Genomic DNA, 18,617 nt, shown 5'->3' with positions numbered 1-18,617 from the left:
CTAATTTTTCTACACCCTAGCTCATCGTGTTTAATTAATATTGAATCATAAGCTTTTGTGTGGAGTTAAGAGAGATCACATGTGTGGCAGTAGTTACTAGTAGTCCATTAAGATCCAATGAACTTATTTTCACTTAATTACCTATATCCAAATACAGTCACATTCAGAAATGCTGCGGATTAGAATTTTACCATATGAATTAGGAGTGGGGGGGATTCAATCCATCCCACAACAGTGAGCAGTCCCAAATCAACAAATGAATAACTTTCTAACAATTAGAGATGCTCAAAGCTGGCATGGGCTGTCTTGATGGTTCTCTGTTACTAGAAATGATCAAGAAAGCTATAATTGATGTTTAAAAGGGACTTCTTTTAAATAGGAGAGAGGTCAGGATAAATTACATTCCTGCTTTTGTTTATATAATGGTAAACAATGAGTAATTTGAAATGATCCACATACATTCTGCTCTGTTCCCAGTTATGTTTTCTTTTACAGCCAGTTGGTAACCAATATATTAGTCAAAGCTCTCTGGGTAAGCTGATCAGTATATAAATATATCTGGATATTTTATAGTACTTTATAATTTACAAAATCCTCTTTATGTGTATTATTTTAAACATTCATAATAACACAATTAGTATGATAGAGGAATTATTAGTATCCTCTATTTACAGATGTTGACAGTGACAGATCAGGAAAATTGCCCCAGATCACTAGCAAATCTAAAGCTCAGACCCGCATAAAATTCCTTTTTCTTATTACTATTCAACCCTGGGTCTATGAGACACTAGATAAAAACACCAGCATATCCGAGACAAAGGACAAAAGTAATGCACCTTTCTGAAGCAAACATTTTTCTTGATGGTAGTGAATTAAATCATTATGTTCAGATCAAAATAAACATCAATATATTACGAAGTGACTGCAATCTCTATTTAAATTTTTAAAATAAAAAAGACTTATTGAAGTTTTCTGTTCATGGAAGACTGAATATGGCAATGCTCCAAGACACCCCTAGTTTATGGTACTCATAGACCCTTCTCTACCTTTAGGAACTGTCACATGATGCTGTCACCTTGCTGTAAAGGGACAATGATCCTACCTGAAGAAGTGATTTTTGTATGCAACTCATCATCCATCTAATAGAAACTGCTTATAAAATACGGTTTACTGAAAGCATGTTCTTCATTCACAGCTAATTAATCCATCAGAGAGAGCCTCTGGTCGTAATTACTTTCACTCCTCTGCAATCAACCTGGGCCGGATTTATACCCCTGACCCTGAGAGAAGACTAATCTCCAAACTCTGGATATGTCTTTTATAGTATCTTCTGGCATGTTCAAAATAGGGATAACCAATTAATGAACGATACTCTTTTATTTTTAATCTAGCACTCGAAAACACAAATTGGGTTATGTTGCCAAAGGGGTTGACTTTAATTATGTTGAAAACTCTTTTACTTTAATTCTCGCAATGAACCAATTTCATCCTTCCGAAGTGAATATTATTTATTTGCTGAATTCTCAGATCCTGCTTCTGAAACAGGATGGTTTAAAATGGCCACTTCAACATGCACATTTTTATTCTGGGGATATTTTGTTATGGCTGAGTCGAAGCAGCTATGGTAAACTGTGAAAACATTTTTTTCTCACCAAGTAATGCAAGCACTGTACATCCTTGGCTTTCATCTCATCCCTGAGATTTGTGACGTTTGTGAGGAATATGGATGAGTTAAGACGTAAGTGATAAGTATATATTCATTGGGTGTAAAAGAAAAAAATATTTTGATGTGGCTCTCTTGACTCAGCTGCCCTAAAATATTCTCCATATCTAATCAATTATATCCATTTAGTCCTTTTCCAGAACTTGGATTCAGCTAGGCTGGGCCATAGGTCCCTCAGCTGCCTCCCGTAGGGTCTCTCAGTAGCCTCTTTCCCATCTCTGGAAACTCCCAGTGGCTCTGATTTATTAGGCCTTTTGGGAGAGCAGGAACAACAATTTGCATGTCTAATAAGTTTCTGAATGATCCCAAAGCTGCACATCTGGAGACGGCATGGAGGACAACTACCCTAGAAACAGGCATTGCCTTCCGTCTCAGTCTGGGTGCTCTAAGAACTTCTTTAAAAAGATGCAAGAGCTCACTTTGAGGCCATAATTACATCTTACAATGGAAATTATATTTAATGTGTCTCTTCTAGTTCATCAAAAGCCTCTGTCAATATTTTTCTACCCATTGTTACTAGTGTTTTCAGTCATGCAAAATTCTGTCCCTTGATCTCAGCACAAGATCTTTTGCATCTGTCTTGCCTGGTAGGCAAACCATCACTGTATGGATTTGCCTTGTGGTTTTCCTTAGAAATCCCCACTCAGTTCCTCTTGCCCAGATGTGACACCAGCCTTGCGTCCAGCCCATTCTGAAAGGGCACTGCCGTTCCCACAAGTCACTCTGGCATTAAGATGCATGTGCCTGTTTTATATTCTCATCCACACAGAATCCTCCTTCTTTTAATCATTTACTGACAATCCTGTTTTCTCTACTTACAGTATTCCCAATGCCAAACTCCATTCTCTATTATACTTGTAGCTCATTTTAACTGTATTGAGAGGCAGTGTTGTAAAATGATTAAGGGCCCTACTTATAATGCTTAAAGTGTCTAGGTTCAAATCTTAATTTACCATTTACTAACTGTGTTACTTTGGGCATGTTATTGAACCTCTGTTCTCAGTTTGTTACATGTAAAATATGGATGAGAATAATGCCAAATTCATATGGTTGTGGTTATGAGGTATGAGGATTAAATTAGTCATTATTTGCAAATGGCTTCCTACATTGCCTGACAAGTATATAGCAAGTCTATCAGTGTTTGCTGGATAAACTATTCGTTATTATTTATTTCTTCCTAGACTGAAAATACTTATCCATCAACATTTCAGAAAATGCCATTTTATCCTCAATGTTGCTTAGAAATTTATTTGTTCATATTTTGTTGATTTTGTAAAGTTCCCACTCCTCAGTGTACTACAGGCTTGCTTCTGCCACCAAACTCTTGACATTTTCATGGCTGTCTTCAAACTTTCATCCTCAAATCTAAAGGTACCTTCTCATTTTCCTTCAATGCACTGTTAAACACTGTTGAACAATCTGTCTTGGTGAATTCTGTCATGATTTGGATTTATCATTTCTTCATAAAATTTACAATATTTCCTTTGCTAAAATAATATTTTTCTTCCTCATTATGAAGTTAGCCTGTGCCAAATACACACATCTGAAAAGCACAATTAAATATAATGAAAATCCCGTAATTCTAAAAAATATTGATTAACATGTATACATAAAGACTCCTGAGACTTACATGTGCCACAGGCAAACTAATCACTAGGCACCCCTTCACATTAGTATTTCTTCTGAGATCAGATGAGATCGGGTGCGTTCAGGGTGGTATGACTGTAGACCATGTTAGTATTTTTTTAGATGGTCTAAGTATCAGGTGAAAGAAGATCAGAGACTCTTAGTGGCATAGATCAGGCTTCATCTATTCTTTGTGCTACTCTGGTCCCAAACTTGTACACCTCCCAGATCCAAACAAAAGTCATACAGTTAATTGGGCCTACTCTACTTAAAAGGAGATTTTATGGCCATGTTTTAGTACTGTAGTCTCACCACTCCAGACCCACTCTAATGGCCACATTGAAGTGTCTAATTCCCTCAAAATAGTACTCTCCCAGAAAGGTGCTCTGATAAATATACTTTTCTCAGCCTTATTATTTTCCCAGTGATGCCCTAGTGTCCTGTATATATGGACACCTAGGGAGCTACCTGGCTGGTTTGCCTCTTCACTTGGTTCAGACATATTTTAGTCATTTTATAAAATGGTAACTTGCTGGAACATTGTCAGCAAATATTGTTCTATAGCATAATTTTCAATGGATGAACAGTGGTCCATGGGGCCAAGGTGTTATAATTTATGTAAAGAATTCCATCATGTTAGCATTTATGCTTCCTATATCTTGATAGTATTCACAGAGATACTGTACCACATATATATCTCTGCCCAGAAATCTTATACGTTTATAATGGGTCATTTCCTTAAGAGGAATTCTTAGAAGAAAACGTGATGGTTCAGATAATATGAGTATTTTAAGGCATCTCATGCATGTTTCCTTCCAAAAAGACTGTGTCAATTGTCAATTTGGTCTCCTTCTCCTTCTCCTTCTCCTCCTCCTCCTTCTTTTTTTTCTTCAGATATGAACTATAAAACCAGGAAACTATTTGACAGAAAAATGGTCCTGGGAAATGGAACCTGAGACCATGAGGTACGTACATGCTGGGTGGATTCAAAAAATGATAAGGTGGGCAGGGTGGCTTGAAGTGGGTGAGTGAAAGGGCAGTAGTAGGAAATGAAGTCATAGAAGTAGCAGGGGACCAGACAGTGTGGTGGCCTCACAGGATATTGTGAAACTTCAGCTTTGTCTCTGAATGAGATGGAAGGCAAATGGAATGTTTTGAGCAGAGAATAGACACGCTGTGTAACTGGTTTAACAAGAGTTACTCTGGTAGCTGTGTTGAGAAGAGGCTGAAGAGGGTTAAGGACAGAAGCAGTTAGACCCGTTAGGGGAATACTGCAATAGTAGTGAAAAGAGACATGAGATGGCAGTGCTTGGAGCACAGTGATGGCAGTAGGTAAGAGACCATGCATTTTAAATTTATCTTGAGGGTGGAACTGACATGGGTCATTCACTGACTGAATATCGAGTTCTAAAGAAAGAGAAGAGTCAGGAATGACTAAGCATCTTAGTTCTATGAGCTGGAAGGATAGAGCTGTCATCTAACAAGATTGGGAAGACTGAAAGAGAAGTCTTTTTTTGAGATGAAAATTGAGGCTGGCTTATGTCTCAGACATAAAGGCCAGGAAAATCCACACCTTGATAGGCTAAGGACTGAGCCATTGACCTAAATAACTATTTTAAAGGGGATGGAGCAGTTAATATGTTTTATTTATTTTCCCAATATATAAGTCATATTATTCCTTTTGTTATAATTATCTGCATGCTATCTTGGGTGGATCACATACTAACTTCGGGCATGCAATTTAATTTCTTTGAGCTTCAGTTTCCTCAGCTATGAGATAGGGAAATGGAGACAACATTATTTAATTGCAAGGATTAAGTGAGAAAATGCATGCTAGGGGCCTAGTACAAAGTTTGGCCCACAGTTACATTTAAACAAATGTCAGTTTCTCTCTTTTCCTCCACTAATGATAAATTCCTTCAGAATAGAAACTTTGCCTCTGTAGCACTCACAGCATGCTGTACATTACCTTATATATAGCAGGTGTACAGTATTTAGTTATTGAAATGTAGTAAATACTTAATAAGCATTGTTTTTAACCATGATCAGTAATCCCAAATCACATGTATAAATGTCAGGTAAGGTTAGTTACATATATAATTCTTTGTACTTAACATTCATTTCTCACTAGCCTACAGGTGCTCTTTGATAAAGTCTATTTTACTAAAAACTACTTTGAAAAAGTCAAAATGATTCTTGTATGTATCATTTTCTACATACCCGACTCAATTCCTCTATCAGAAGTGAAGAACTCATTCTCTCTTCACCAGGCCTGGGAAGAATGAATTCAATTCTGTTTCCTCTCAGGAAAGAGGAAATACGAGGTAGCCATGTCTGGGGATGTCTGCTGTAAGATGCGGTAGCAGTCACATGGGTGTGGATGTCTTCCAGCCTGCCACCTGTGCTACAAGAAGTCCCGCTCTGCGTTCTCTTAGGATCAACCACTTGGGCCTCACTCTGATATTCAACATTGACACAGTGATCAATGGGTGCTAGGAGGGCTAGCTGTGAACACATAAACCCTGCTCCTCCTTCTCCTCTTTCAACTTCTGTCACCCATGGAGGAGAAGCAGCTTGGGGTATTTCATGAGCTCTCTAAACCTCTCTAGATAATTGCCTGCCTCTTACTTTACATTGTCTTGGAGAATCTGAAGAAATGAATTTTCTTCAGACTGGATGCACTCCATATAATAGGGTTCATGTTCTTCACATCATGAGTCTAAGTTGCCAGGATACAGAGTGTTGAGGCTACTGTGTGAAGGTGAATCATGCTCCATACACAGTTCAGATTAAACTCTTTGATTGCAGTAGAAACATCCCAAGTGACAGCATTTTTCTCTTGCTTACTATTTCCAGAATTGCACCCCATCACAAGGAGACACCCAATCAGCTTATTTACCAAATTCAGACAGGATGCCATGGAAGTATTCCCAGACAAATTAGTATTCATTTTCTTTTTCAATTTCTGCAGGGCAGGAAGTTCCCAAACCTTCCTCATTTTACACTAGAATTGCGTTAACTTCACCATCAAGAAATGCTTCTTTATTTCAAACCCTCATCCCACAGTTTGTGGCTTGCTCTTTTTTGTTCTCTCCTCTTTGACCACATAAATCTCCATTTTGCAAAGACTATTAAAATCCATGATTAATTAATTTCAATAGCAACTTAGGTAACAACTGTGCTTTTAAAAAATGGTTAGTGTTTTCCAAGCAAATCATCTCCTTTTTTTATGTTCATGAAATACATCAAGTAAAGACCTCAAAATGATTACTTTGGTACACTTTTAAGACAGCTACAATTTTGATTAAATTGCAACATCTTCTATTTTGTTTTTAAATCAACAAAGTGAAAATTAAATGTATTTACATATTTAGATCTTCCCTCTTTATAAAAAGGCTCTAATGGGGCTAGAAATCTGGGCTGTTACTACTCAATGTTTAATACAAAGTCAGAGCATAGTATAATTGAGTGTGGAATAAATTAAACAAAATTAATAAAAAGCAACCTGAAAAAATGTACAACTTGAAAAAATGAAAATGAAACATAAAGAAAATAAACAATTAATTAGAAAAGCAAAATATTACAGATGGGACCAGTCAGTAAACACTGATGAAATAGCCAAATAGATGAACCTAAATGCAAAAGGTCATGATTAAATTAGATAATGAAGTAGGTACTAGGATTCTAATGGTCTGCCTCAATTTCAGTGCATATTTATAAAATTATAAGTGACTACAGTTTAAGACATTTACACTTTAGTGTTATGCATCTTTTTTTCAATGTATGATTTTGGTCAACCTTTAAGTCAGTCTGTATGGCCAAATAATGATAGAAATCTAAAATGCCTGGCTCAAAATTATCACCTGGGGATGTGAAGTTCATGGAAATGAACAGGGTGCCATTCATTAGCATGTCAACGATGCTTCTTCAACAGGATGCCATTAAATTATTGTGGTGATAATTGAGACACTAAAAAGAGACAGATGCTGGGCCTGTAGTTCCTAAGATCTTATAACCCATTAGCAATTAAATTTCAATGAGCTAACATAACTTCACTCTCACTAAATTAACAACTGGGAATATTCTTTTTGAAGCTGTTTTTTTAGGCATGTTTTTGCATGATTTTAAAGGTAGATTGAAACTCCATTATGGTACAGGATTCAGGAGACAGAGCATCCAGGTAATAGGATTATTCCATATTCTGTGAATTGGAACCTGGGTGGCAGCCAACCAAGATAGGGCTGGAACTGGCATTCCAATTAAATCAGAGTGATCAAATGGATATTGCAGTTGTAAACAGCAAAAATGTATGGTCAGAAGGTCAGTTCCTTCAGAGAATGTATGTGAGAGCTCTCTAAGTCAGAAAAGCAACCTCAGGGACTCTGTGGATCCAAAACTAAAGGAAATACAGAAAGGTAACACAATTCTAATCTGACTGGCCTGTATTAGTCAGAATAAGTGAGTATATGCTATGATAACAAATTAATCCAAAAATTTCACTGGCTTAACACAAAAGAGGTATTTTTGTTTGTTTGTTTTGGTTTTTTTTGTTTTTGCTCTCTCAATTTCCAATGCAATTACTCTGATTTGAGCAGATTTGACCTCATAATATTATCCTTTCAACAAATAGCTTTGAGGTCTCTAGAGCAAGAGAGAGCAGAGAGGGAACTTGCAGTAAAGAATAACAACAGGTACAGAATGAGCACCCATCATTCTGATAGAAAGAGCACAGCCTAGAACTATGTGGCCCCCAAATAACTACAATAAAGCAGGGATATATGGGGAAGTACATATACATTTGTAAGCAGTAAGTGCCTCTGAACTAATGTCTGATCTGAAAGAGAGGAAGATTATTATAAGCAGAGCCAAATTGGTAAAAAAAAAAAAAAAAAAAAAAACTTTAAAGCTATAATTAGACAGACATAGTCAGAAAATTAAGCTGCAGGTCTCAAGAACAAGGGGCTAAACCCACCCTATTAAAAAGAAAGTGGCATGGGGATAAGGAGCAAGATCCAATTTCAGTAGTTTTGTAACAGCAGCTTGGAAAGGCAGCAAAGTGGTGTAGAAAGAATATGAGCTCTAGAATAATATAGACATCAGTTTATATCATAGTCTACTCCTTACTTACTAGGATTCTTTGTCAGCTTATATGACTTCTCTGATTCTGAATCTTCTTGTTAGATGTTATGGGCTGAATTTCATTTCCCCAAATCTGTATGTTGAACCCCTAACTTCCAATACCTCAGTGACTGTATTTGGAGGTAGGGCATCAAGAGAGATAATTGAGTGTAAAAGAGGTGATTAGAGTGGACCCTCATCCCATATAGCTGGTGTCCTTATTTTTTTTTTTAAAAAAAGGAGATTAGGCCATGGAAAGACACAGAGGGAAGACCATATGAAGACAGAAGAAGAAAAAAGCAATCTACAAGCCAAGGAAGGAGACCTTAGAAGAAACCAACCCTGCGAAAACCTTGATTTCAGAATTCTACCCTCCAGAACTCTGAGGAAATAAATTTCTGTCATCCAAAGCACTCCATCTGTGTACTTTGTTGGCAGTCTAGCAAACTAATACTAATACATGTGCTAAAGTGTAACATCAACACATGCCCAAAGAATCTTCCTATGAAAACACTTTAATAAATAATAAAATGGTATAATATAGCTGATTGTTTCTGTTATATGCTTTTTTAAAAAGATGGAGTGCTCCTCAAAGATGGCATTGTTATTTATCACTGAATTCTACATGTTTCACACATATCCTGGGCACATTTGAGTGTTCTGAAATGGTCTGTGGGAGGAAGGAAAGAAGTTCAGCCCAGAGGAACTTATTCACTGGGATCCAAAGAGAAGTGGTAATAAAAGTTATAACCCAGGTAAAGAGATGGGCAGAAAACTTAAGACATCGGTAAGAATGACCATGGACACTGAGCCAATTTTTACTAAAGCAAGTGTTCCTAATATGCTTCATGCTCAGGGTTGGAATTAGGATCAACATAAGAGACAGCTTATCTTTTATAATAGAGGTGTGCAGTTGTGAGGATCCAGACAATTACTACAAGCATCAAACAATATCTACTTTACCATTGTGACATACTCAAGAACCTCATCATGAAGTCTTACTGTGTTTTAAATGACAGCAGTGTATTTAGGACCTTAGATGATGGGTTTCAATGTAAAGAGACCATCTTCACTGAGGACACCTAAGGTATAAAGAATGATTCAATGCAACCAGCATTTACTGAGCACATTTTCATACAAGGCACCCACTCACTTATGAGGGAGTAGAAAGGTGACTAAAACCCAGTTCCTGGTCCCAAGAGTCTGAAAAACTCTGCTATTTTGGAAATTATTCCTACTTTTTCTTCCAAATAAGCAAAATATTAGCAAATACACACCTGTGTTTGTATAGTTACATAAAAATAAATAGCAGCACAGCCAGGCTGGAAAATAACAATTACATCTCAAATAATCCCCCTGAAGCCTAAAATAATTTATTTGCATTTTCAGAAAAGGAAATTGAAGTTAAAATGCACACAAGGCGTTTAGTATATGCATACTGAATGGAAGAGAATTCTTGTTACAGTCAACAGCAAATACCTGAGGGTCAGTTAGTAGAGGTAGGTCAAGGATATAGCTTGTGGTTAAAAAGGAGAAAAAAATACAAAAACAAAACAGAAGACTTGGTTCTGGATTGTCAAAGTGTCAACGGTCAGATCATGACCTAAGGATCTGTGATTGTCTCATATGGAAGTGATTAAATATGTAATTCCAAACATTCCCAAGAGAGCCTTCAAGATATTTGAAAATATGCCTGTTTGGCATATTTGAAGTGCCTTCTCTGTTACTGCTCCCCATTGTGTCTTTCTGTTGTGAGAACTTGTGTTTATGTATTAGTATGTGTGTAGCAGGAACAGGATTTTGAAGTAGTAACTAATCCAGTGAATTTTATTACCCTGAAACTACTTTCATTCCTACCTTTACCCTTCATTCTATACTGCGAGGGAGCAGAATGTCTTCCAGATGATCTGAGAGCAGGTGAACCTGGTATTTTGACTTAGCAGTCCTAGAGAGGCCCTAAGGCCAGAATGAGAAGGGCATAGAGTGAACTGTGTGGACTGATGCAAGAAGGTGCGAGAAAGAGTAGGGACATTTTAGTAGGGACCTAGGTATAGACCCCAGCTTAAGCTTGAGTTGAGATCACTGCTCCTACAGTAGAGATGAGAATAACAACATAGCTACCATGTATTTAAGTGCCTACAATATGCCAGGTACCATGTAATATAAGTTATAAGCCATCCACAATCCCTATATATGTACCCCAGGAATTCATATTATTATGCACATTTTATCTTGTCAGACTGATTCTCAGCACAAGTTTGAAGAATGGTTGCCATTTTTATATGCACTAGAGTGCATTCAGGATTACCCCTGAAAATCAACACATTTATGCACTTGCAATCAAATATATTTCCCTTAATTAGGAGAAAGTGCCATACATGTAAGTGTCATTATTATGTGTATTAGAACAAAAACAAAAGGCCAAGGAATGAATTTAATGCAATAAATCAGCAAAATCTAACATTCTTAGGTAGCAGTTTGTTGAAAACTATGTTTTCACCTGCTGATCAGTAATCTAACTCCACCTGAATTGTGTGAGATTATGTTAAAATAAAGATTCTTGTCCTATCTGTAAGAAAAGAAAAATGGTCTGAAAATGGGACTGTAACACTGCAATGTGGCAGAATTATTCAAGTGTGTAGGAGCCAAGTGGATTGAGAAGTCTGATTAAGCAATTGTCTCACTTTCAAGAGCTATGCCAGTCAACTCTCAGTAACACAAATGGGTACTAAGAACTTAGTATCCTCAACAGCCAACCTCCTAGTGAGGGGGAGGATGGACTTGTTCCATGAGAAATGTATCCACCAGTTATAGACATAGTATGTCAGTAGATGTTACTGTGTAAATAAAAGTGGTCCATGAAAAAGTAGATTTGGAGAAGCTGGATTAAGCAGTCAAAAATAAATTACTGAAGCACTCCTAAGCATATTTATTATTCAAATAAGTTCTGAATCTCCAAAAGCAGGCTACAGTATGTGGTGCTTCTGAAACACAATTCACCATGGAATCTTTCTTTTGTCCATCTGAGATTAATCTTCAGTGGTTTGTAATAAGCTGAAATAAGGAGATCTCAAGATATTTTAGTTAACATTAAGTTAAGTGGAAAAACTAAAGGTCTAGGCTCCCATAATGCTCTAACCTTGTAGCTGGGGGTGGGGGGAAACACTTCTTGATCCATGTATATATCTCCTTCCAGACAATGTAGCAGGGATTAAATTTCTTTTCAATTAGATGTTTTATATGCATTTCAATGATCTAAGACAGGATTTGCAAATTTTTAAAGGGTAACTTGGTAAATATTTTAGACTTTGATGGCTACATATGGTCTCTGTCTCATACACCCATCTATTCATCCATCCATCCATCCATCCATCATCTAGCTATATATATTTTTAAGGTACTTTCAAATTGTAAAAAAGCATTCAGTTGACTATACAAAAACATGCTGTAGACCAAATTTGACTTACAGCCCATAGTTTGCTGACCTCTGATCTATGGTGACAGTTTCAATGCTCACTGAAAGGTTCAACATCAAACTGGAGGACAAGGGCTCAATGTTCTCAAAGAGGCTTTCCACTCCTCCTCACCCAAGCTTTCCTGATATCAGAGCATTAAGGTCTCTAAGGTCAGACATACTGTTTCTATGCTTCCAAGAGTACAGAGCTCCTTGTGAAGCCAGTACCAATGATCTTCCCCTTCTTGGTACTGACCACTTTATGTTGTCTCATGAGGTGGCAATGAAGTGTCTTACTGAGTCAAGTACCCATTTGTGTTACTGAGAGTTGACTGGCATAGCTCTTGAAAGTGAAACAATAGCTTAATCAGACTTCTCAATCCACTTGGCTCCTACACACTTGAATAATTCTGCTATATTGTGTGCAGTCACTCCCCTCCCAAATTGTTGTGCATGTCAGAAGTATGTGATATCTGAGGCTAAATTATAAAAGACATTGTGCTGCCCATCTCACTTTCATTTTCCTTCTTAAATCATTTGTTCTGGGGGAAAGTAAGTGTCATATTGTAAAGACATTCAAGTGGCCCTATGGAGAGATGCACTTGGTAAGGAACTAAGGCCTCCTGCCAGTAGCTAGCAAGGAACTGAAGCCTTCTGCCAATAGTCATGTCTGTTAGCCATCTTGGAAGTGATTCCTCAAGCCTCAGTCAAGCCTGTGGGTGACTCTGCATCCTAGAGGACAGCTTCATTGCCACCTCATGAGTCACCCTGTGCCAGACCCACTCAGCTAAGTGATGCCCAAATTCCTCACCTACAGAAACTGAGGTTATACATATTTGTTGTATTTAAGTTGCTAAGTTTTTGGATACTTGTTTACACAGCAATAAATAATACTTTAGCTAAACATTCTGACACAGCCAAGATGTCAAATATTCTTGACGCCAAGAATATTTTTTTCAATCATTTTCCCATAGGCATTTTTATGTAGGTATATTTTGACAGGTCTCTTTTGTTTAACTTTCTAAAAAATACATGGATTACAGAAATTCAAACTCTCCTATTTCCAGCTCTTATCTAAAGGGGTGGGCTGAAGCCTAGAATTGAAGTGAAGCTCAGGAATAAGTTGAGAGTAAGACTTAGGGATGAGCCAGGGATGGGATGCAGGTCAGATTTAAAAAAACAGAGTTAGGGTAAGTCTACTTACATCCTTTAATAATTTTTAAATGATTATTATTTTTGGCCACACCCATCTTGATTCTTCCTACCTTATTTTTTGAAAAACCAAATTATTATCCAGGTTGTACACAGGCAAGAAAAGAGATATAACAAATGTCAATGACAACTAACTGAATAATTTACTCTATACCCCTACCCAGCCATCCCTTTATACCCATAATTACTCATTTATACACTCACAAATGTTAATCAATTGAAAATATTTTATCATATGAAACAAATACAGGCTACTTGAGGGGCAGGTGTCCTTAGCTCTCAATCTTTGTCTCCTTCCCAGAGCTGAACAGAGAACCAGATACACAATATGAAGCTGAACAGAACAGAGGACAAATAATATAGGACTGTGAGTTACAATGCACTGCTTCTAGTCCCATTTAGTAGTTTACAAGAGTCATTTTGATTCTTTGAGTCTCGATGACCTCACTGAAAAATGGGGATAATAATACTTTCTTACAGAGATATTTTGAGGTTCAAATGCAATGATGAATGTGAAAGAGCTTTGGCAACTTCAAATCTATGGAAATGTTAGGTGTTGTTAAAACAAAGCTCCATAAATACTCGCTGAGTTAATCTATTCAAATGCTTTAGGGATCCTGATTTTTTTTTCTAAAAATGAGTCAAGTTTCTTTAAATGTATCAGTTAACAACTGTGTTCCCCTATTAAAGGAAAGCCTGGTCTGCATTTTAAAGAAGAAATAAAACATATGGAACTCCTGATATAATCCATCTTTATCAGCATAAATATATATGGGGGAAACTCCAACATTTTATGTATGATTTGGTTTTGGTTGTTGTTGTTATTTTGACTCTATAGGAATTAGTACACATCCTCACCTGTGGTTAAAATGCGTGACTTAAATTTGAAAATCTATTTTGGTCTCTTCAAGAATGTGATGTTAAATATATTATCTCCCTTAGTCATATGGTGAGATGCCTGAGATGTTTCATTTTCTTTCATTGCAATTCAGTACTCTTGCTCAAAATTCCCCTTTGTTTCAGTTTCTTAAACTATAAAATCAGGGCATGATGCTTGGTAATGGATTTGCTATTTGTTATTTTCTGGCACAGTAGTAGCTTAACTAAATCATTCACAGTTCATCAGTCTAAAAGAGATCCCACTCCAGCACTGCCATACGGTATCAGGATGTTATTAATTTAGAAAATATACAGATTCTTATATATGACCCCAACTGTTTCAAATCCAATGAGAGCAGGAGAGAGCTTTTTGATACTGAAAAGAAAATTTGATCTTGCAGAAAAATTTTGCCAGAAGCTCTGTTCTCAGACCAGACAGATGAACAATTCACGCAATTGAATAGATTTTGTCATCAATGCATGTAAAAAAGAATGCTTTATGTTTTCAAACGGAGCTCAAAACGTTACATGTTATCTGATTAAATATAATAAATATTTCCTAGGTCCATTTAATATACAGTGGTTGTTGCGCTATGAGAGTGTAGAGATGATCTTTACCCTCTGGAAGACATACTGATAAATACCTTGTATTATATAATACATAATGAAATAAATGTTAAATCCAGGTATAAATTTGTACTCTGGATACAGGAAGACAAGTGATTAATTATAAATAGAGAGACCAGGGCACTGAATCTGTGCCTGAGGAAAAAGGGATTCTAGTAGGTAGAAGCCAAATGGGGCATATAGCCATCCAGGCAGAGGGAATGGTCTAAACAGAAATGCAGAGGCAGAAAAGTATTTAGGGTCCATAGTTAAGTACTTACTTAAGGACTGAGTTTAATATTCAAGGAAGGGTGAATTTGGATTTGAAACTGAAAAAGTGGTTTTGGGAGGGTCCAATTGGGAATATCATGCTAAGGAGGCTGGATTCTGTTTTGAAGGAAATGGGGAGTCATTGACAAATTTTGAGTAACAGAAATTGAGGTGTCACCTTTGCTTTATAAAGGCAACTCTGAAAACAATATGAAGATTGGTCTAAGGAGACAAGAGGCTGAAAGCAAGGATGCTGGTTAGTCCAGAAGAAACAAGTGTGTTTGAATGAAGGCAGTGGCGATTTGAATAGAAAAGAAGGGGGTAACTGGGACTGACATGGAAAACATTGCAAAGACAGGATCACCAGGGGTTAACTGATTGGATGACTGGGAGAGTATGGATATTAACTAATCTAGAATGAATTTGAAGTGTCTTTATTGGGTGGCTAGAGGGTGTGATGTGCTGGTGATCTGGAAACTGACCAATCAAGTTACAGCAATGGTGTTGTCAGAGATATTTACATACCTAAGAATGTACTTGTGGATTGAAAAAAAGAAGGCTGGAAGCGATTACTCTTCCTTATAGAAAAGGAACAGAGCAAGACACACCCAAAAATTATGTGTAACCAAGTTAAAGATGGTAACTGCTAGTGAAAGGACATGAGTTTACCTCCACGTGGAGAGATAAGAAAGTGGTCAGCCCTCAGCATATAAATTGTGGTTTCCACCTAGGTGAGCCAGGCTCACAGCTGGAATGGTGGTTGGAGACCCAGAAGAGTAAAATATAGTATAATCCTGGAGGTATAGGGGAGATTTTAGAGCCCAAATAGAATGAGTTCCCAGGTATTCAGCAAAATAGCAAAAGCTACAAATAGCCTTGATTGAATACCTATTATGTGCCACATAGTGAGCTGGGTAATTCACATCTATCATTTTGTTTAATCCTCACAACAATCATATGAGGTAGTCATTGTTACTTCAAAATTTTAGGTAAGGAGATGGAATGTGAATTTAAGATATGTTCTCAGTCACAAAATGTAAATATTATAGATAGAAATTGAACATGTATCTCTTTCATTTCAAAGCTCATCTTCTGCTTTGATTCCAGGTTACTACTCAAGAAACCTCTACATAAAACTGAAGAAGGAAAGTTAGGGAGTCATAGATACTAGTTTGAGAAAATCTCTGGGAAGAGGTAGACCATGAGTGTGGAAGCAAGCAAGAAACTTCAATGGGCAGAAGCTTTTCCAGGTTTACTACATGAGGATCAAAAGGTGAAAGGAAGGAAAAGGGGAGCAGAAGACATCACCAAAAGCCCTGAACTAGGGATGAACACACAGTGAAACATCAAGACCTGGCCTTCTGGAACCCACTGCCATACTGAAAGATACATAGGGCTTTTAATTTTTCAAAGAGGGACCCAACTTCAGTCAGTGAACCTCATGATCCTGTGGGTGATTTGTTTCTTCCACCTCCACCACTGCCCAAGTTTTTAATTAGCTGAATGCTCCTAGAAATCTGTGAAAGTGTAAACAGGCTGCAGCCTAATATATGTGAAAGCAACTTGCAGCTGTGAAAAGCTTACCCATCAGGCAACTAGTTTTCAGGTTGTTGCTAAGAACAGCACAGTTCCAGGTCTGAAGCCCTGCTGGAAGGCTGCTGCTGCAGATGTGTGTGTCAGCAAACAATTGTCACATCTCCCATCAGGAGGCTACCTGAATCACAATGCCCTTTGGAAGCAGCACTGCCCTAGGACTGAGCTTCATGGGGATCTGATTGTAGTCTAAGATGGTCATTTCATATCCCTATTTTCTTCTTTGATGTCATGCCTTAATGAGTTGATTCAAGACCAAAATTACTGGGGAAGAAAACTGTTATTAAAAGCAACTGGTTACCACCAATGCATTTGATCTAATCTCTAAGCTTTATATTAGGAAACAGAGAATATGACATTCACTCATTAAAACTTTTAAATATCTCCCCATTCAAGAAATGTGGTAATTACTGAGGGCAGGATACACAAATTATTAAGACAGGGTCTATGCTTATCACAAAGTACGGTCTAGAAAGATAGTATCTCTTGATATAATAGTATGATGTGGTATATTTATACAATGGAATACTATTCAGCCATAAAAAACGACAACATAACGCCATTTCCAGCAACATGGATGTCCCTGGAGAATGTCATTCTAAGTGAAGTAAGCCAGAAAGAGAAAGAAAAATACCATATGAGGTCGCTCATATGTGGAATCCAAAAAACAAGACAAAACAAAACAAAACAAAACAAAACATAAATACAAAACAGAAACGGACTCATAGACATAGAATACAAACTTGTGGTTGCCAAGGGGGCAGGGGGTGGGAAGGGACAGACGGGATTTCAAAATTGTAGAATAGATAAACAAGATTATACTGTATAGCACAGGGAAATATATACAAGATCTTATGGTAGCTCACAGAGAAAAAAATGTGTGACAATGAATATATACATGTTCATGTATAACTGAAAAATTGTGCTCTACACTGGAATTTGACACAACATTGTAAATGATTATAACTCAATAAAAAATGTTTAAAAAAATAGTATGATGCCTTGCTTCTCAAAGTAGGGCCTGGGGACATATTCTCAGGTTCAGGGATTAATCTATCAGATTGTGATTATGCCTATGTATGACTCTTCAGAAGCTTAAAAAGTAATACAAGCCCATTTGGATATCTAGAAGTCTACTTTATTATAACATATGTTATAGTATATATTACATATGTTATAATATGTTGAAATATAACATATGTTATAATAGTATAACTTGAAATTTCAGAGCCTAGATTTGTGTTTTTGTTTTAAAGGAGACCAGTGACAGGTTTGTGTTCATGTTTTTAATCAGTTTGGTACCAATTAGTACCCTCTTTGTTGTCTAGCAGGAATAATAGAACAGTTTGATGGTACAGATAATGAGTTCAGGCTCTGCAAAGACCAAATCATAGCATGGAGTGTCGTGCAAACAAAAAGGCAAAAGGAGAAAAGTCATGGCAAAATTGAGTTATTACAAAGTTCAAACAATTTGACAAGGTACTTTATATAACTGTAAATTAGTTCTGAGGTGTACCTTGATTTCAATAAAACAACATCATTACATCAAATTATTGGAATTGTGTATGTGTTTAAATCGTATTTTTTGATAATAGCATATACATGATTTTAGATTTGGAACTATTTGAGTAACATAATAAAAATCATTTGTTACATGACAATTTTTTCTCGAGAATGGTCCAAATATTACATAAGATTAGAAGCCATTATGTTATATTCCATTATCTATCCTGCCTGCCTTCACCCCCAAGTGCTCTGATAATGATCATGTGATGTTGATCTCCTAACATCCCTGTTTCATGGCCTCTCATTGGTCCTCATCTTAGTTAAGTCTTTGGAAGCATTTGATACTGTTTTTAATTTCCTTCTTTTTGAAATTCCTTTTCTTCTGACTACTGAAAAATTACTCTTGTCTTTTCTTCTTCCTCTCTGGCCATTCTTTCTTAGTCTCCTTCTGGAATGCTTATTCCTTTGTCTGTTACTGATATTCTTGAGAGTTTTCCCTAGTTTCCCTTTATTTTTATCACTTCTTACACTTGACATGGGTAAATGCTCCTAATGTTACAATTACTATCTATACAGCAATGACAAAATCTAAATAGTGTAATCAAATCTCTCTCTGAAGCACCACACCTG

The sequence above is a fragment of the Camelus ferus genome, chromosome X (assembly GCF_009834535.1).
Source record: "Camelus ferus isolate YT-003-E chromosome X, BCGSAC_Cfer_1.0, whole genome shotgun sequence".
NCBI classification, from domain to species: domain Eukaryota; kingdom Metazoa; phylum Chordata; class Mammalia; order Artiodactyla; family Camelidae; genus Camelus; species Camelus ferus.
Note: the sequence above shows the minus strand (reverse complement) of the source record.